Source organism: Chionomys nivalis, chromosome 1 (genome assembly GCF_950005125.1).
Source record: "Chionomys nivalis chromosome 1, mChiNiv1.1, whole genome shotgun sequence".
NCBI lineage: Eukaryota > Metazoa > Chordata > Mammalia > Rodentia > Cricetidae > Chionomys > Chionomys nivalis.
The window spans coordinates 150,885,211-150,901,189 of NC_080086.1; positions in this window are offsets into that span (position 1 = coordinate 150,885,211).

Here is a 15,979-nt window from a genome sequence, read left to right on the forward strand (position 1 = left end):
CACATCTTTGATTAACCCATTTCTAATAATCTGTGTAGCACCACGAGCTGGTGGCTTACCAGGGAGGATCTTAACCTGCGTCTGTGTCCAGCGGGAGAATCATGGCAACTGCCTGACTCGGCTTCTTTCTCCCAGCATTCTGCTCTGTCTACTCCGCCTACCTAATTTTCTGTCCTATCAAAGGCCAAGCAGTTTCTTTATTAGTTAACCAATGAAAGCAACAGATAAGATACAAGACCCACCTCCATCAAGGTAGTACTCATTTTCAGAGTGGTATTTATGAGTCAAAGGAAAACAGGCTCTTCTAAAAACTGGTGTCATGAGATCCTAGACAGGCTCTGTGGTGTCGCTTAGTTATCTTTAGCTGTCAGCCTGACACAACTTAGCGTCACCTGAGATGAGACCCTCTGCTGAAGGGTTGCCTAGATCAGACCGGCCTGTAGGCATGTCTGTCGATGACTATCTTGAATGTCAACGAAGAAGGACCACTCCACTGTGGTCAGCACTATTCTCTGGGCAGGTACTCCTGAACAATACAAGAAAGTTAGCTGAGCATAAGCCTGCCAGTTAGCATTTTCCACAGCTCCCTTATGTGATTTTGGACTCTGAATTGAGTTCTTTGGTTGGAGGTCATGCTGTGAGAAAGAACAAGCAAGCATGCTTTCAAGTTCGGCCACAATTTCCCGTAGTCATGGGTTATGACCAGGCAGTGTAAGCCAAGGGAACCCTTTCTCCCCTAAGTAGCCTTTGGTCAGAGTGTTTTATTGCAACAACGGGAAGGAAAATAGAAGAGGGTTTTATGCTTCCATGGTTATTCCTTTTTGAGACTATTACTCTCTGGCAAGTATAACTCTCAAATTAGGGGAAATGGGACTTCTTTTGTTCTATAGACCTGAGCATTCACTTGATGCCTTTCCATGTTTTCAGTTCACTACAGAAATCTTACATTTCAGAACAGATTTGTTTTGTGATGTCAAGTAGTAATGGACTCATGGTGGTCTTCGCAGTGACCTTACACCAGAACCATCACTCCCAACAGCACTGTCGTTACTCTTGGAGCATCTCTCTGTAGAGCAATTAGTTTGATCTCTATAGCAACTGAAGAGGTTGCTGACACCTGAAGGTGAGGGAGCCAAGGCTCAAGTTCACTGAGGGGAGGATGGAGCTGTTTTGTGTTCAGACATTCTCAATGTTTCAGGCACAGGACTATGTGCAAACACGCTGTCATCTTCTCCTTTCTCATTGTCTTTCTCGGTGTCTCCATGGCTGTGTTTTCAAGATAGTCTCTGGAACAGTGGCATGGGCGGTTCAGGAGACAGTGTAAACATGACTTTTAGAAACACGGCATCTTTGAAAGTAGATACATTGATATTTGAAGAATATAGCTCATTTTGATATATATATATTTGTGTATGTTTCAAGTTAGTTCTGTTGAAGTCCACTCTATAGTGAAACTTGCCTCTTTTGAGCTTTGACAAATGTCTACAATTTGTGATCACCAAAGCAATTCATATAAGTATATTCATTACCCTGAAGAATTCCAGCATAGCCCTTTACAGTCAGTATTACTCAGCATCCTTCTGATTTTGACAAATATCAAAGTGATTTTTTTTAGTTTGATGTTTCCCAAATTCTATATTAATGGAAGTATAAGGTATATAATGTCTTTAACTTCTTCAGGGACTGAACACAGTTCCTTGAGACTTATCCATTTGTGGCATCAGTGACTCATCCTTCTTACGCCTGTGTTGTACTCTATGGATGTGCCACAGTTAATTCATTCTCTGGGTGGTTGATATTTGTATTATTTACTGTTTAGAAAAAAATGTTTTTAGCTAGGAGTGGTGGTGTGCCTCTAATCCCAGCACTTAGAAGGCAGAGGCAGGAGGATCTCTGAGTTTAAGACCAGACTGGTCTACAGTGTTAATTCCAGGACAGCCAGGGATACTCAGAGACATCCTGTCTCAAAAAGTCCAAAAATTGTTTTTAAGATTAAAGTAAGCATTCTTGGACAGGATTTTGTGAAGATGTGGGCTTTTATTTTTCTCATCAGGTATTCAAGAAGGGGATTACTGAATGGTACAGTAAAGATATATGTAGAAATAAATAAAATGTTTGGTCTTCATAGAGTCTTTGTATTGACTTACATATAAAACACCTTCCCCCATGTTTGTGTATTGAAGGCTTGGTCCTCAGCTGGTGGTACTATTGAGGGATGACTGGATCCTTTCTTTGATGAGTTCCAAATGGGCATGAGGAGATACATCAGTTATAGGAGGCAGGATGAGGAGGTCCATCTGCTTCAGGAGGCTGGATTCTGGAGGTACGTTTGCAGAGTCTGTCACATCACTAGCCCCTCCTCCTCCCCTTCCCAGCAGCAGTCAGGTGAGTAGCCTTTTCTGCCTCAGGCCTGAAGCACTGAAACCGAGTGCAGTAGGGTTCATCCCAAGCATGTGGGGACATAGTGTGTATACACTCCACATGATACTTTAGGAGGGGGGTGTGTTCCCACCTTCGTGGAGCAGGTTTAGCTTTGGGGTTGGCTGGAGGTCACATATGGTCATATTTAAGAAGAGAACATGTCAGTTCCATAAAGGAGACAGGTGTCCTTGCATCCTGCTCTTCATCGCGACATCAGATGTTTAGGGCCTGTGGGCACTCTCATGCAGGGTAGGAGCGTGGGGAAGAACCGTCTTCCCTAACAGGTACTTTACACTCTCTGATGTGAAGATCGGAGGAGCCAAAGTCTGCTGCTGGGACAGTGTTAGCAGAAAGATTTTCTGCAGTAGTAAGTTTTGTTCCATCTGTGGTCTGTGTCCCACAGCTGAAACTCTCTCTTGAAGTAGCGGAGTCATTAGCCCCAACCAAGAATCAAGCTGGCCTTTTATTGCATCCTCTTTTTATGCAGCCTTAAAAAAAGAAAGGCCATGGTTACCCTCAGAGGGCTAATATTGTTCTCCTCTTCAAGATTCAGAATTAAGAATAACGGCATTTAAGATATTGTGAGTCAGCTGTACTATTTTATGGTAAGGCATATCCGTGCTCAGAATTACCCTTTTCCTTTTATTGTTTTGGAGACGTTGGTCTTTAGGACAGTGGTCTGAGAAATCCCACTTGGAATCTCAGGAGCATGTATATAATCTAAGAGGCTGGATGATCTCATTGCTTTTAAATACGAGGAACAATTTTGAGTATTTGTGGAAAGAAAGCTGCAAATCTACAAGAAATAAGAGCATCCATGATAGGAATGTGAGGAGCAGATGGAGTGCTGGCTTGAGATGAGTTTTCAGGGTGAAGAGGTTAACCCCAGTTTTCGACGTGAACCAGCCATGGTTAGTTCTGGTCATCTTGACAGGTCATGGGTCACCTGGGAAGAGAGTTTCAGTGACTGTCTAGGTCATGTTGGCTTGTGGACACATCTGAGAGTGATTGTCTTGATTGTTTATTGACACAGGAGGACCCCGCCTGAGAGTGGTCAGTCCCATCCCCAGGCTCTGGGCCCTGGGCTGTGTAAGAGCAGAGAAAGCCAGCCGAGCTCTAAGCATGCATGCATCCACTGCACTCTGCTCTGGATTGCTGAAGTGAGATCTCTAGCCGCTTCAAGCTTCTGCCACCTTTACTTCCACACAGTGCTGGTCGATACCTTGGGAGTGTGAGCTGAAATCAACTCCCTCTCTCAGAAGTTGCCTTTTGTCAGGGTGTTTTATCTCAGCAACAGAAATAAGAGCAGGGCTTGAAAGGTTTTGAGTGAGGGGGACGGCTTTCCTGATGCACATGCTTCCCTAACACCATTTTTCTCTCAAATAAGCTGCAGCACTGAAGGCTGCTTCACCTAATTTATTTGGATGATGCAATTGTCACCACACTCTTAGATGTTTGGAAGACAAGACTGACGTTTTATTTGAGCAACACCTTCTTTGGTGTTCAGTAAGTTGGAAACTTCAGAGTGTCAGCTGAAGGGAAAGATGGGTGAGCCAGGACCAAATAAACTGTCAAGTTATTATTACTTCTGTGGACACTTGTGTTGAGTATAAAATCACTTCATGATCCATCCTACCATTTCACAGATGAAGGACCTGAGGTCAGAGGTCAGAGGTCACATCTGTGAGTTTTTCTTCTGCCTATCTCCCTGCCAGCACACTTCTGTCCTGCTGTTGGGAATCTGTTGCTAAGGCTTGTGTCCTCTCAGATATAAACGGCCGTGTCCCCACTGTCTCCATTGCCCACGTGGGCATTCACCAGGATGCCAGTACAAAAGTCTCCCAGTGGCTGTGACACTAGGATGTGCTATTGTTTCATGATCAGAAGAGGAGAGTGTTCTTCCATTTGTTTATGAAAGATAGGCACCTGGGTTCATGTTTTTATTGCCCTTCTTTGTACAAATTTTATTTAAGTTAGTAGAGGGACTTGAACTAATTCCTCATGGGTGTGCCACCAGTAAGTCAGATATTTGGGGGGGGGTTCTGAAAGGAGGGGTTTTCATGGAAGGCACAGCACAAGAAGCTGTGGGGAAAGTGAGGATCAGGCTGGCGGTGGTGGTGCACACCTTCAGTACCAGCATTCAGGAGGCAGAGGCAGGCAAACTCTGAATCCCAGGCCTGCCTGGTCGATGCAGGGAGTTCTAGTCATGTCAAAACTATGTAGTGAGACCCTGTCTCAAAGAAAAGAGTGAGGTGAAGGATAAAGACGACAGATAGAGCGGATCTTCCCAGTGGTGAGATAAGGGATAGAAACAACAGATAGAGCGAATCTCCCCGGTAGGTCCCTGCAAGGTTTTAGGCACAAACTCGGCTGCTCTGTAAGGTGAGTGGGAATGAGTCAGGCATGCTGGATAGCCAGGCACACTCCCACCTGCAGAAGCCCTGGACCATTGCATTCCATACTCTGCATATGCTGAGACCTTGGAGAGAGCACCTGGCCCACCCCAGCTGACAGCACAGATTTCTGGGAGGCAGAGCATCCTCCATAGGCTCCCCAGCTGGATGCTGGTGTCCCAGAGTGAAGTATTCAGAGTGAGGTACCCTGAAGTGGAACGTTTCCAATCCACCACAGAATACTCCTCACCTGACTCCTAAGCTCAATAACTCCTCTTGTGCGAATCAGTAGCTGATGAAAACCACCATGGATACTAATGGATGATATAATGACATGACAAACAGGGCTGCCAAGTAGGTACCGGCTTTTCTTTTATGTCATTTAACTCAAAGGGAACAACTACACTCTATCTTTTATGGGACACTCTTGAGAAATAGGTTTGCAATGTTTTCTGTTGCCTGAACTTACAGTGTCAAAAACACTGTGTTCTGAATAAAGAAAGGGAAAAGTGCTCACCGTCTGTGACTATGATTGTCTGGACCAGCAATCCAGATGAAGAGGCAAAAGGAAGTCTGATGGCAATGTCTCAGAGTGGAAAACACGAAAAGATATGGGAGATACTCCAGCAGATTATAACTGGACCACATGTGAGGTCAACCATAGGAGGAGAGGTCCAGTGGAGGAGGAGAAGGGAGGAAGGGGAAGAGCAGGGAGGAGGAGGGAAGACAGGGATGGAGAAGACGAGGAAGGAGGCAGAGAAGAGGTAGAGGGAATTGAGGAAGAGGAGGAGGATGAGGAAGAAGGGGATGGGGAGGAGGCAGACAGCATCAGAAAAAGAGGATGAAATAAGAAATGACACAAGAAAATGTCCCTGAGATAAAAGATGAAAAACTTCCATTGCAAGATGTCATGAATACTAATTTGCATAAATGAAAATAAGTACAATAGTTAAACATATCCTCAGTCAAGTGCACGAAGCCAGGGATGAGGAGCTCTTTTTAAGAGCTTCAGAGAGAACAAATCAAAACACTTTTTGTTTCCTATAAAGAAACTGATGAGCACTGTTGTCAGAAAACAAAAGAGAAGTACTTTTCAGCCTGAGGGGCATGATTTTAAATTTGCAGCCCTTTACCAGTCAAAGTAGCAAGTGACAAGGGACAAGAAAAGTATTTGCAGTTATATAAAGACTTCAGGCTGGGGTGGCTCAAGGCTGCAGGTAGTTCCAGTGAGTAAGAGCACCAGCTGTAAAAACATGAGGACCTGAGTTCAAAACCTCAGGGTCCATGTACAAAGTGGGCATGACTCTACTACATGCCTGTAACTCCAGGATTCATGATAGAGATAGATGGAGCCTAAGAGTTCAGTGGCCAGTCAGTCAGTCTGAAAGGGTGAGCTTCTGGTCCAGTGAGAGTCTCTGCCTCAACCTCCATGTGCCTGTCACATGTCTGTGCAACCACATCTGTATGTGCTGCACATACACCTGGTGTGGGAAGTCCTTCTGTATATGTATTGGTTAATGAATAAAGCTGTTTCAGCTAGTGACTTAGCAGAATAAAGCAAAGCAGAAATTCAAGCAGACAGAGGAGGAGAGAGTAGGTGGAGTCAGACACTTAACAGAATAGACCAAGGCAGAAATTCAAGCAGATAGAGGAGAGGGTAGGTGGAGTCAGAGAGAAGTCATGTAGCCACTGCAGGAGACAGACATTGGATGCTGGATGGAACCTTACCAGTAGGACACAACCACGTGGCCATACAAAGATTAATAGAAATAGGTTAATTTAAGATGTAAGAGATAGCTAGTAATATGCTAGAGTCATTGGCCAAGCAATGTTTTAATTAATATAGTTTTTGTGTATTTAATTATTTTTTATAATAATTTAGTTTTGTGTATTAGTATTTTGTGTATTATTATTCAGGAACAAATGAGCAGCCTCTGACAACAGATTGGTGCACCAACTTCTGCCAGTTAAATCCATATAAAACCTGAGAGAGCTTGGAAAGGAATTTTAGACACAAAAAAACCCAAAGTTTAGTTGCATTTTTTTCTTGCATGGGCTCTGTTTGCTGCTGGCAAATAGGAGTGCCATGGTTCCTTTAAGAAAGGTCTTCTTGATTAGTGGTAGCAGCAAAACAACAACAATAACAAAAACACAAAACAACAACAACAAAGTTCAGTTTCAAAATGGCAGCTTCCTGGTTCTTGCTAGTTGCAGGAACAGCTCTGACTCTTTCAGGAGGCTGAGCACTTAAATGGGGTCTGTGAGCAGCATGTTGCAAATTGCTTAATGGTGACACAGACCCACTGAAAGCATGGAGCTGGGGCAATGTGCATGACTCTAAGAAGCAGTGAACATGCCTCTGTCATATTGGACTGGGCAGAGCTGACAGACAGTGCTGCTGAGTTGGTCCTAGACATGCCTGCTTAACATTAAAAAAAAGCACTCCTGGTCAAAAAATAATTACAGATATGAACACAATAAAGACAAATCCAGATGGTAACAACCTCTAAACAAGACAGAGTTTGTTTAAAAAATGTCCATAGGCTTGGGAGAAAGAAGAAAAAGAGTATAGAGAGTTATGAATCGAAGTAAATCACTTTTAAAAAATAAAAAGTTTTTAAAGAGACAGAGTACAGATATTCGTTAATGAAGTAAAGAAAAATAAGCCAGGTAAAAAAGGAAACTACACAGAGAGTCTGGATTATGTATATTGTTGTGTTTTGTTTGAATTTTTGACTGTGAATGAGCTAAGTACAGAGAGATATTTCATTGTATGGGCTGTTAAGCGAAACCAACATATATACTTTAAAAGTATCTTGACTTCAAAATTTGGGTCTAAGGATATGTTGCTTTGAAAAAGACGTTCTGCTTTTGTATCCACAGAGGATGAGAATCTATGGATTCCTTTTAGGCTAATGTGGTTTGATGAACCAAGACCCCCTGAAAGATCACCATGAACACTCCTAAAAATTACTTCCCCCAACAAAAAGCAGGAAGCAGTTTTGAGAGAACTATGCCCAAATTCCCTAAATTATTTTTATAAATGTTTCTGCCATTACAAGGCAAAACAGATCTTCAAATTTCCTGCTTTATGGAAAAGTCTGCCAGATACTATGGGCCTGTAGGTTGAGGATGGATGCCTCAATGTTACAGAAGGTCTTTGAGTGACTGTCCAGGCAGCAAGATGTCTCTGTCAATTGTAAAGCTTTGGAAGTTGCACTTCCTGTTTACTTAGGTAATATTATATCCTTCTAGATTCTTTAATGGAGTGAAGACAGATAGTTATAGTTTTTCTTAGTTATTATAAAAGATAAATTAAATATTAAACTTTGGACTCACAACAATAGAATAGATGATCGAGTATTTTCCTTAATTTGCTAAATGTAAATGAACTAAATATTGTAACTGTAATTCTTGTTTGATAACTGTTTTGTTATATGTAATTTTATTATGTTAAAGTTAAAACTTTCCTTTTAATTTGAACAGAAAAAGGGAAATGGTGTGGGAAGTCCTCGTCTGTGTGTTGCTTTTATTAGTTAGTGAATAAAGCTGCTTACAGCCAGTGACTTAGCAGAATAGGACAAGGCGGGAATTCCAAGCAGATAGAGGAGGAGAAAATAGGTGGAGTCAAAGAGAAGTCATGTAGCTGCTGCAGGAGACAGATGCTGGATGCCAGATGGAACCTTATTGGTAGGCCATCCACAACCATGTGGCAATACACAGATTAAGAGAAATGGGTTAATTTAAGGTATAAGAGCTAGCTAGGAATATGCTACAGTCATTGCCAAGCAGTGTTTTAATTAACATAATTCTGTGTGCTTATTTTGTGTCTGGGTGACTGGGAACGAATGAGTGGCCTCCACCAACATACACCACATGGGCACATGATTCATGCTATACTATAAAATAATATCAAATATATTAAACACTTCTCCTGTGCCTTTTATAAATGAATGACTGGAGGGGATGCAGCAAGACCAGGAAACCCACCTAGGTGTGAGAACTTAGCATTCAGTGGGTGTGGTATGCTTGGAAGTCATCTAGCCCAGACTGGATGTCTGGGGCTTCCATAGAAGGAAGAGAGTAGGATCCCTGGTTATAAACTGGGCACCTACAATGGTGGGGTGACTTAATGGATTTTAGACCTTAGTAGTCTTGGAAAACTACACACCATTCTGGAAGTCATAGTATAGGTTAGAACAAACTAACACCCAACAAGATCTTGAGCAAGTGCTTCTCAAGGTTCATCAGGGAGAAAGAGGAGGGCCTAAGATAGTGGACTTGTATTGACTGCATGCACAGAACCTGGTATGATTGAGCCAGCCCAATTAGAAATACAAGATGAGTGTGGATTGAGAGGCTATAGATGGGGTGACTATAAGTACAGACCCTGATACCAGATTTCCTGAGTTCTAGTCCCACCCCAGAGGTTCACTATCATTTCATCTTGTAGAGATTTTGTAAGGAACAATGAGTTACTATACAAATACATGTCATACACACCGTCTACCACAAACAGCAACTGTTATTACCAGTCTTATCACACAGATAAGACTGTGGTGGTAGCCTTCATTATGATAAACAGAAGACATGGGTGTAATTAGCTTTGTCTGTGAAAGTCCATGGGGAAAGGGGAAGACTAAGGCAAATGTTGAGTTTTACTTTAATCTTATAACTGTTAATACAAAAATATTTCCTCAGTTCTTACGAGTGTTCACCTACAGTATTGTAGATATTTCACAAATGTGTTTATTGTCAAGGTTCTCTTGAGGAATGAATATATATTAGGAATAATATATATTAAAATATATTTTGATAGAATGAATATATATTAAAAAGGGATTCATTAGATTGGCTTACAGGATATTGTCTGAGAAGTCCAGCAATAGCTGTCTCATGACAAAGAGATCCAAGTTCAAATCCTCAGTGTTTCCCATGTGAGCTTGCTGTTCTTATGATGGATCTGCACATGTAGGTATATCACAGCAAGTCCACGGGCCGAAAAGGACCATGGTACCAAATGTATGTAGAAGCAATGGGGACTCAGTTTACCATATGGACAGAAGACGACCATCTCATGCCTTAATTCTGCTTTAGATTATAGAATTGTGACATCACCCTGGCGCATAGTTAGGAAAGAATGGCCATAGGTGAGTATGGTCCACACCATTTCAGAAGGAGGGATATTCATCACAAGATCAAGTTAGATAGCAGAAGGCAAGGAGCCAAGTATTTATTGGACAAGTGGGACCTAGGCATCATATTGCTTCCTGTTGGGGCTCTTAGCTTCTCTTTACTCCCACTGATTTACAAGTGATCTGGACCCATCCATCTTTTATGCCATGGTCAGAGAGAGCTCAGAAAGCATACACACCTTTGAAAGGCCACATACATGCCATTCTTTCTAATTAGATGTTTTCTAGTCATATCTTAAAGTCCCTGTGTATCTGACAGACCATTAGTAACAGACCCCCCCCTTTTGCCACTCATCACTTGTCTTCAGCAGGGGAAGTGGTGCTTTCCCCACTGACTAGAAATGAGGAAAGGCGCAACAAGGTTAGGTTTTGTGGATTCAAAGCCACAGTCAAGGGTTACTACTGTTATGCTTGGGAAAGGGTGGACTGGGAAAGACTGTTCCAAAGACATGGTTAGCAATAAGAAAAAAGTCTCTTCCTCCTGGGGGTGCAGCACAAGCAGAAACACAGTGGGTAGCAGGAGCACACTGTGTTGTAATATGGAGTGGCGGGGCTGCGTCCCCGGCACCCGGCCGCCCGCATGGCTAGCTTATGCCCCGAAATAATTACACGGAAACTGTATTTTTTTAATCACTGCCTGGCCCATTAGTTCCAGCCTCTTATTGACTAGCTCTTACATATTGATCTAACCCATTTCTAATATTTTGTGTAGTACCATGAGCTGGCTTACCAGGAAAGATCTTAACCTGCGTCTGTCTGGAGTGGGAGAATCATGGCGACTCCCTCACTAGGCTTCTTTCTCCCAGCATTCTGTCTGTTTACTCCACCCACCTAAGGGCTGGCCTATAAATGGGCCAAGGCAGTTTCTTTATTAAATGAAAGTAACTCCTCCATCATTTCCCCTTTTTTTGTTTAAACAAAAAAGAAAGGCTTTAACTTTAACATAGTAAAATTACATATAACAAAATGGTTATCAAGCAAGAATTACAGTTACAATATTTATATCTATTTTATCTTTTATTATAATTAAGGAAAACTATAACTATAACTAACCATTCTTCAACTCCATCAAAGACTCCAGAAGGATATAATATTACCTAAGTAAACAAGAAATAAGAAACTTCAAACTGTAGAAATGAAAGAGACATCTCGCTGTCTGGACAGTCACCCAAAGTTCTTTTGTACCATTGGGGCATCCATATTCGGCCTACAGGCCCATAGTATCCAGCAGACACATTTTCATGAAGCAGGAAATTCCAAAGACAGTTCAGTCACTATCTGTTCTGTCCTGCAGAATGTCTCACAGACTCTTTCATGAGTCAGGAACCCCGAAAGACCATCTCACCTTTAGGAAAGTTCAGCAGTCCTCTCTCTGCTGGCTCTTTGTGTCCAGTTTATGCAACAGTCCAGGCAAGAGCAGTTTCTTGCTCAAATGTCTATCAAACTCCATAAGAAGCCTCTTTGATGCCCATCTTCTTCTTGAAGTAGATTGGTGCTGCCAGGAGCAGACGTATCTCACTATAACAGTCCTAAGTTATTAAAACATTTAAATGCCATATTCTGTAGCCTTTGAAAGATATGAAGAATGCCTATCTAACTGAAATATATCTATGCTCATCTAGAAAATCTAACTAACACGACTACAAGCTTTACTATTATTGATGATTATCCATTAGCAACCTATATTTCCTAATTATACATTACATTTTTAAATGAACTACACAATCACAATACCTTAATAAAGATTAGAAATATGCATATACATATAACAAAATTGACCTTCAAATCCACACCAATGCAAATTATTCATATCTATATCATATCCCCCTTTAAATGTAAAAGAACATTTATAAACCATATTTGGGAACATGGGCGCAGTTTTTTCTCTCCAAACTGCTTCCCGCTGAATGGGGGCGCTGTTATTTAGGTCTTTTATGGGATAACCTGTGTGCCAGGGTCATCTCAGTTGGCAGTTGAGTGAAGTAATTTTTTGAGGGTGTTCACAGTAACCTTTTAGGAGGGCGTGGTCTATCATACCATATTGGGATAGAAGAAATCCACAGGGTCACATCCTCTGTGAAAACAAAAGAAGACCCTCTCCAAAGCATCATATCCTTAGACCCATATTCTGAAATCATAATACCCTTATATCCATTCTGGTTTAGCTTGGCAGCCCATATAATGAAATGTCTCTCTGTAATTAGCTCCTTTATAGTCAAAAATATTAAAGAAAACACAATAATACAAAGTATCCAGACTCTCTGTGAATTTTACATTTTTACGTGGCTTATTTTTCTTTATTTCTTTTAATCTATAACTATCTGTACTCTGTCTCTTTAAAGACTTTACCCTTTTTTTAAGACATTAACTTTATTCTTTATATATATATTTTTTCTCTCTCTCAAGCCTACGTATATTCATCCAACAGTGTCTGAATCAGTTCTATTGTGAATCTGTAATTTTTTTACTATCCAGGAGCATTTTTTAAAATGTTAAGCACTTATTAAAAACTTAAGTTGCACCATGTACAGATAATACGGTATCGCCTGTGTGTGTCCTGCCCAGTCGAAACCTTAACTGCGCTGTTATTATGGTAATTATGGTAGTTACTGCCCGAGACCAGCACAGTTCAGCATGGCGGAGCTGAGCCCTCCTGCCTCAGAGCCGTTTGGTGTCCCTGAGCCACACGCAGTTCCAGGCACACAGCAGCCGACATTGCCATCAAGCAAGCCATAGCACTTTACTCCAAATGGTCCATTCAAAAGCTCTGTCTCCAGCAGGAGCCAGACAGAGATCGCGATGGCGGCACAGCCCAGAAAGCCGGTATTTTAAAACAGCCAGTTTTTTCCTGCTGCTGAGTCAGGACAATTTCTTTGCGGCAAACAACCCACAAACAGCAAAAAGCTGTCTTAAATTCTCTCTCTCTCCTTTTTAAGCCCTCTCAGGTTTTACGTGGAGTTCATTACCACGCTGGGCGCCACTCTGTTGTAATATGGAGCGGCGGGGCTGTGTCCCCGGCACCCGGCCGCCCGCATGGCTAGCTTATGCCCCGAAATAATTACACGGAAACTGTATTTTTTTAATCACTGCCTGGCCCATTAGTTCCAGCCTCTTATTGACTAGCCCTTACATATTGATCTAACCCATTTCTAATATTTTGTGTAGTACCATGAGCTGGCTTACCAGGAAAGATCTTAACCTGCGTCTGTCTGGAGTGGGAGAATCATGGCGACTCCCTCACTAGGCTTCTTTCTCCCAGCATTCTGTCTGTTTACTCCACCCACCTAAGGGCTGGCCTATAAATGGGCCAAGGCAGTTTCTTTATTAAATGAAAGTAACTCCTCCATCAACACTGGGTGTGTGCTTGTGTGTACGTCACAGGGCTAGAACCAAGATCCCCTGCCCTCACATGCTTCTTCACTAGACATAAAGACTTCTCTACACTAGCCTCTGCCTGTGTGTCCCTGCCCTGTGAGTGTTAGCATTATGATTGGCCTTTGACCTCTGATTTCCCCAGATTGCCAGTGAGCTTCTGAGCCAGAAGGAGAGAACTAGCTATGGAGAAGAGGCATGAACATATGAACCAGCATTCAGTGGCTTTAGTTCTGGCAGGAACTGCACCTTGTCTGTTTCCTCAGGCATGGCCAAAGTTGTGCCTGAGGTCCAGCCTCTTTTTGCCTTTTTCCCCTTTTGTTTGCTTAGGTTCTAGGACTCCAGAATAAATGCCTATCACACATTGGGAAATATGAGCTGAAAAAAAAAAAAAGAGTGTATGGGTTTCACTATTGAATTGTGTTGAGGACCAGGATAGCTCACAACCTATTGATGCTGGCCACATTTCCAGGATAACGGACACACTTGGTTGTGGAGGGACTGGTAGGTGACAACTCTGCTCCCTGGAGCAAGAGAAGCTCCAGATTTCTATCTAATCAAACTAGTTCCTTTCTCCTCTCTGAGTCAAACATAGTCATCTCTCAATTGGCCACTGATGAGCAGTTACAAACATTGTCTGGGCATGATGCTAACGGGACATGACATGGGGTGCTAACATTACACAGATACATCACAAGTCCTACAGAAAGGCACTGGGTATGAATTTCCTGTCTCATGCTAAATCCATTTCCATTTTCACAAGGGAAGGACCAGGCAGCTGTTGAGGAGAGGAGCTACACGCCTGTTTTGTAGCTGCTCCTGTCTCTGAAGCTCTGATCTCCAGGTGGAAATGGCAGGAGTTCTAGGATTGAAGGTGGTTTAAAAGATTTATCTATTATATATACAGTGTTCTGTTTGTACGTCTGCCTTCAGGCCAGAAAAGGGCACCAGATACCATTATGGATGTTTGTGAGTCACCATCAGATTACCAAAAATTGAACTCAGGACCTCCGGAAGAGTAGTCAGTGCTCTTAGCCACCGAGCCATCAATCCAGTCAAAGGCGGTTTTAGTTTCATACTGTTGCTAGGATATATGTCATGACCATATATCTTAGGGGAGAAAAGGTTTACTTCATTTCACACTTCCAGGTGACACTTGGTCTCTGAGGGAAGTTATCACTGAGGGCAGGAACTTAAGCAGGAACTTGAAGCAGAGAGGGGGAGGGAAGTTGCTTGCTGGCTCTCTCATTCTGGTAATCAGCTAGTTTTCTTATACAGCCCACGACCAATGTATCTAGGGATGGTGCCAACCACAGTATGCTGGGTCCTCCTACTAACACTTAACAATCAAGACAGTTACTGCCCCAGACATGCCCATGGGCCAATATAGTCTGAGCAATTCTTCTCTGAAGGCTTTCCCGCCAGACGACTCTAGGCTGTGTTACTTGACACCTAAAGCTACAGAGGACATTGCTGGACCTACCACTCTCCATTATGTTCCACGGGGATACCAGCTTGGAGTAACTTATTGAAAAGTTTCCACATGCCTGGTATGGGTTCCCTAAGATGAGATTTGAGAATCAGTGGAGATGAGCACACATCTGTGCACTGCAGCATGAGCACACATCTGTGCACTGCAGCATGAGCAAACATCTGTGCACTGCAGCATGAACAAACGTCTGTGCACTGCAGCATAAGCACACATCTGTGCACTGCAGCATGAGCAAACATCTGTGCACTACAGGATGAGCAAACATCTGCTGTGCACTACAGCATGAGGAAACATCTGTGCACTACAGGATGAGCAAATGTCTGTGCACTACAGCATGAGCAAACATCTGTGCAGTGCAGCATGAGCACACATCTGTGCACTGCAGCATGAGCACACATCTGCACTGCAGCATGAGCAAACGTCTGTGCAGTTCAGCATGAGCAAACATCTGTGCACTGCAGCATGAGCAAACATCTGTGCACTGCAGCAATAGCAACATCTGTGCACTGCAGCATGAACAAGAGGAAAGGTGTCAGATCTGGAAGGTGAGACCCATCCAAGGGGAACCAATTGTTCCATCCTAGAACGTTATTCGGTCAGTAGAACTGGTCTTACTTGTTAATTCCCTACCCTCTCCACAAGGTAAGAGGCAACAGTTACCATGATGTTTGAAAACACAGCAATGTTTTTGAAGTAGAGAAACGAAGTAAGAGAGAGGAAGAAAAACCATGTGTACATAAAATCAATATGGGATCTGCTTGGTATTTGCTTTTATTGAATTTATTAAGTTGGACCCAGGCTGTGATGAAACACCATGACCAAGAGTGGCTTATGGAAGCAAGGATTTATTTTGCCTTGTAGTAGAGGGAGAAGAGTCCACCATGGTAAGATGTGGCAGCAAGTGTCAGGAGCAGAAGGCTGAGAGCTCACATCTTCAACCATAAGCATGAAGCAGAGAGTGAATTGGACATGAGGTGTGGCTGTGCACTCTCAAAGGCCTCCCTCAGTAATGTACTTCCTCCCAAGGCTTCACCTCCTAAAGGTTCTATAGACTCCACAAACAGTGCCACCTGTTGGGGATCAAGTGTTCAAAGGCATGAGCCTAT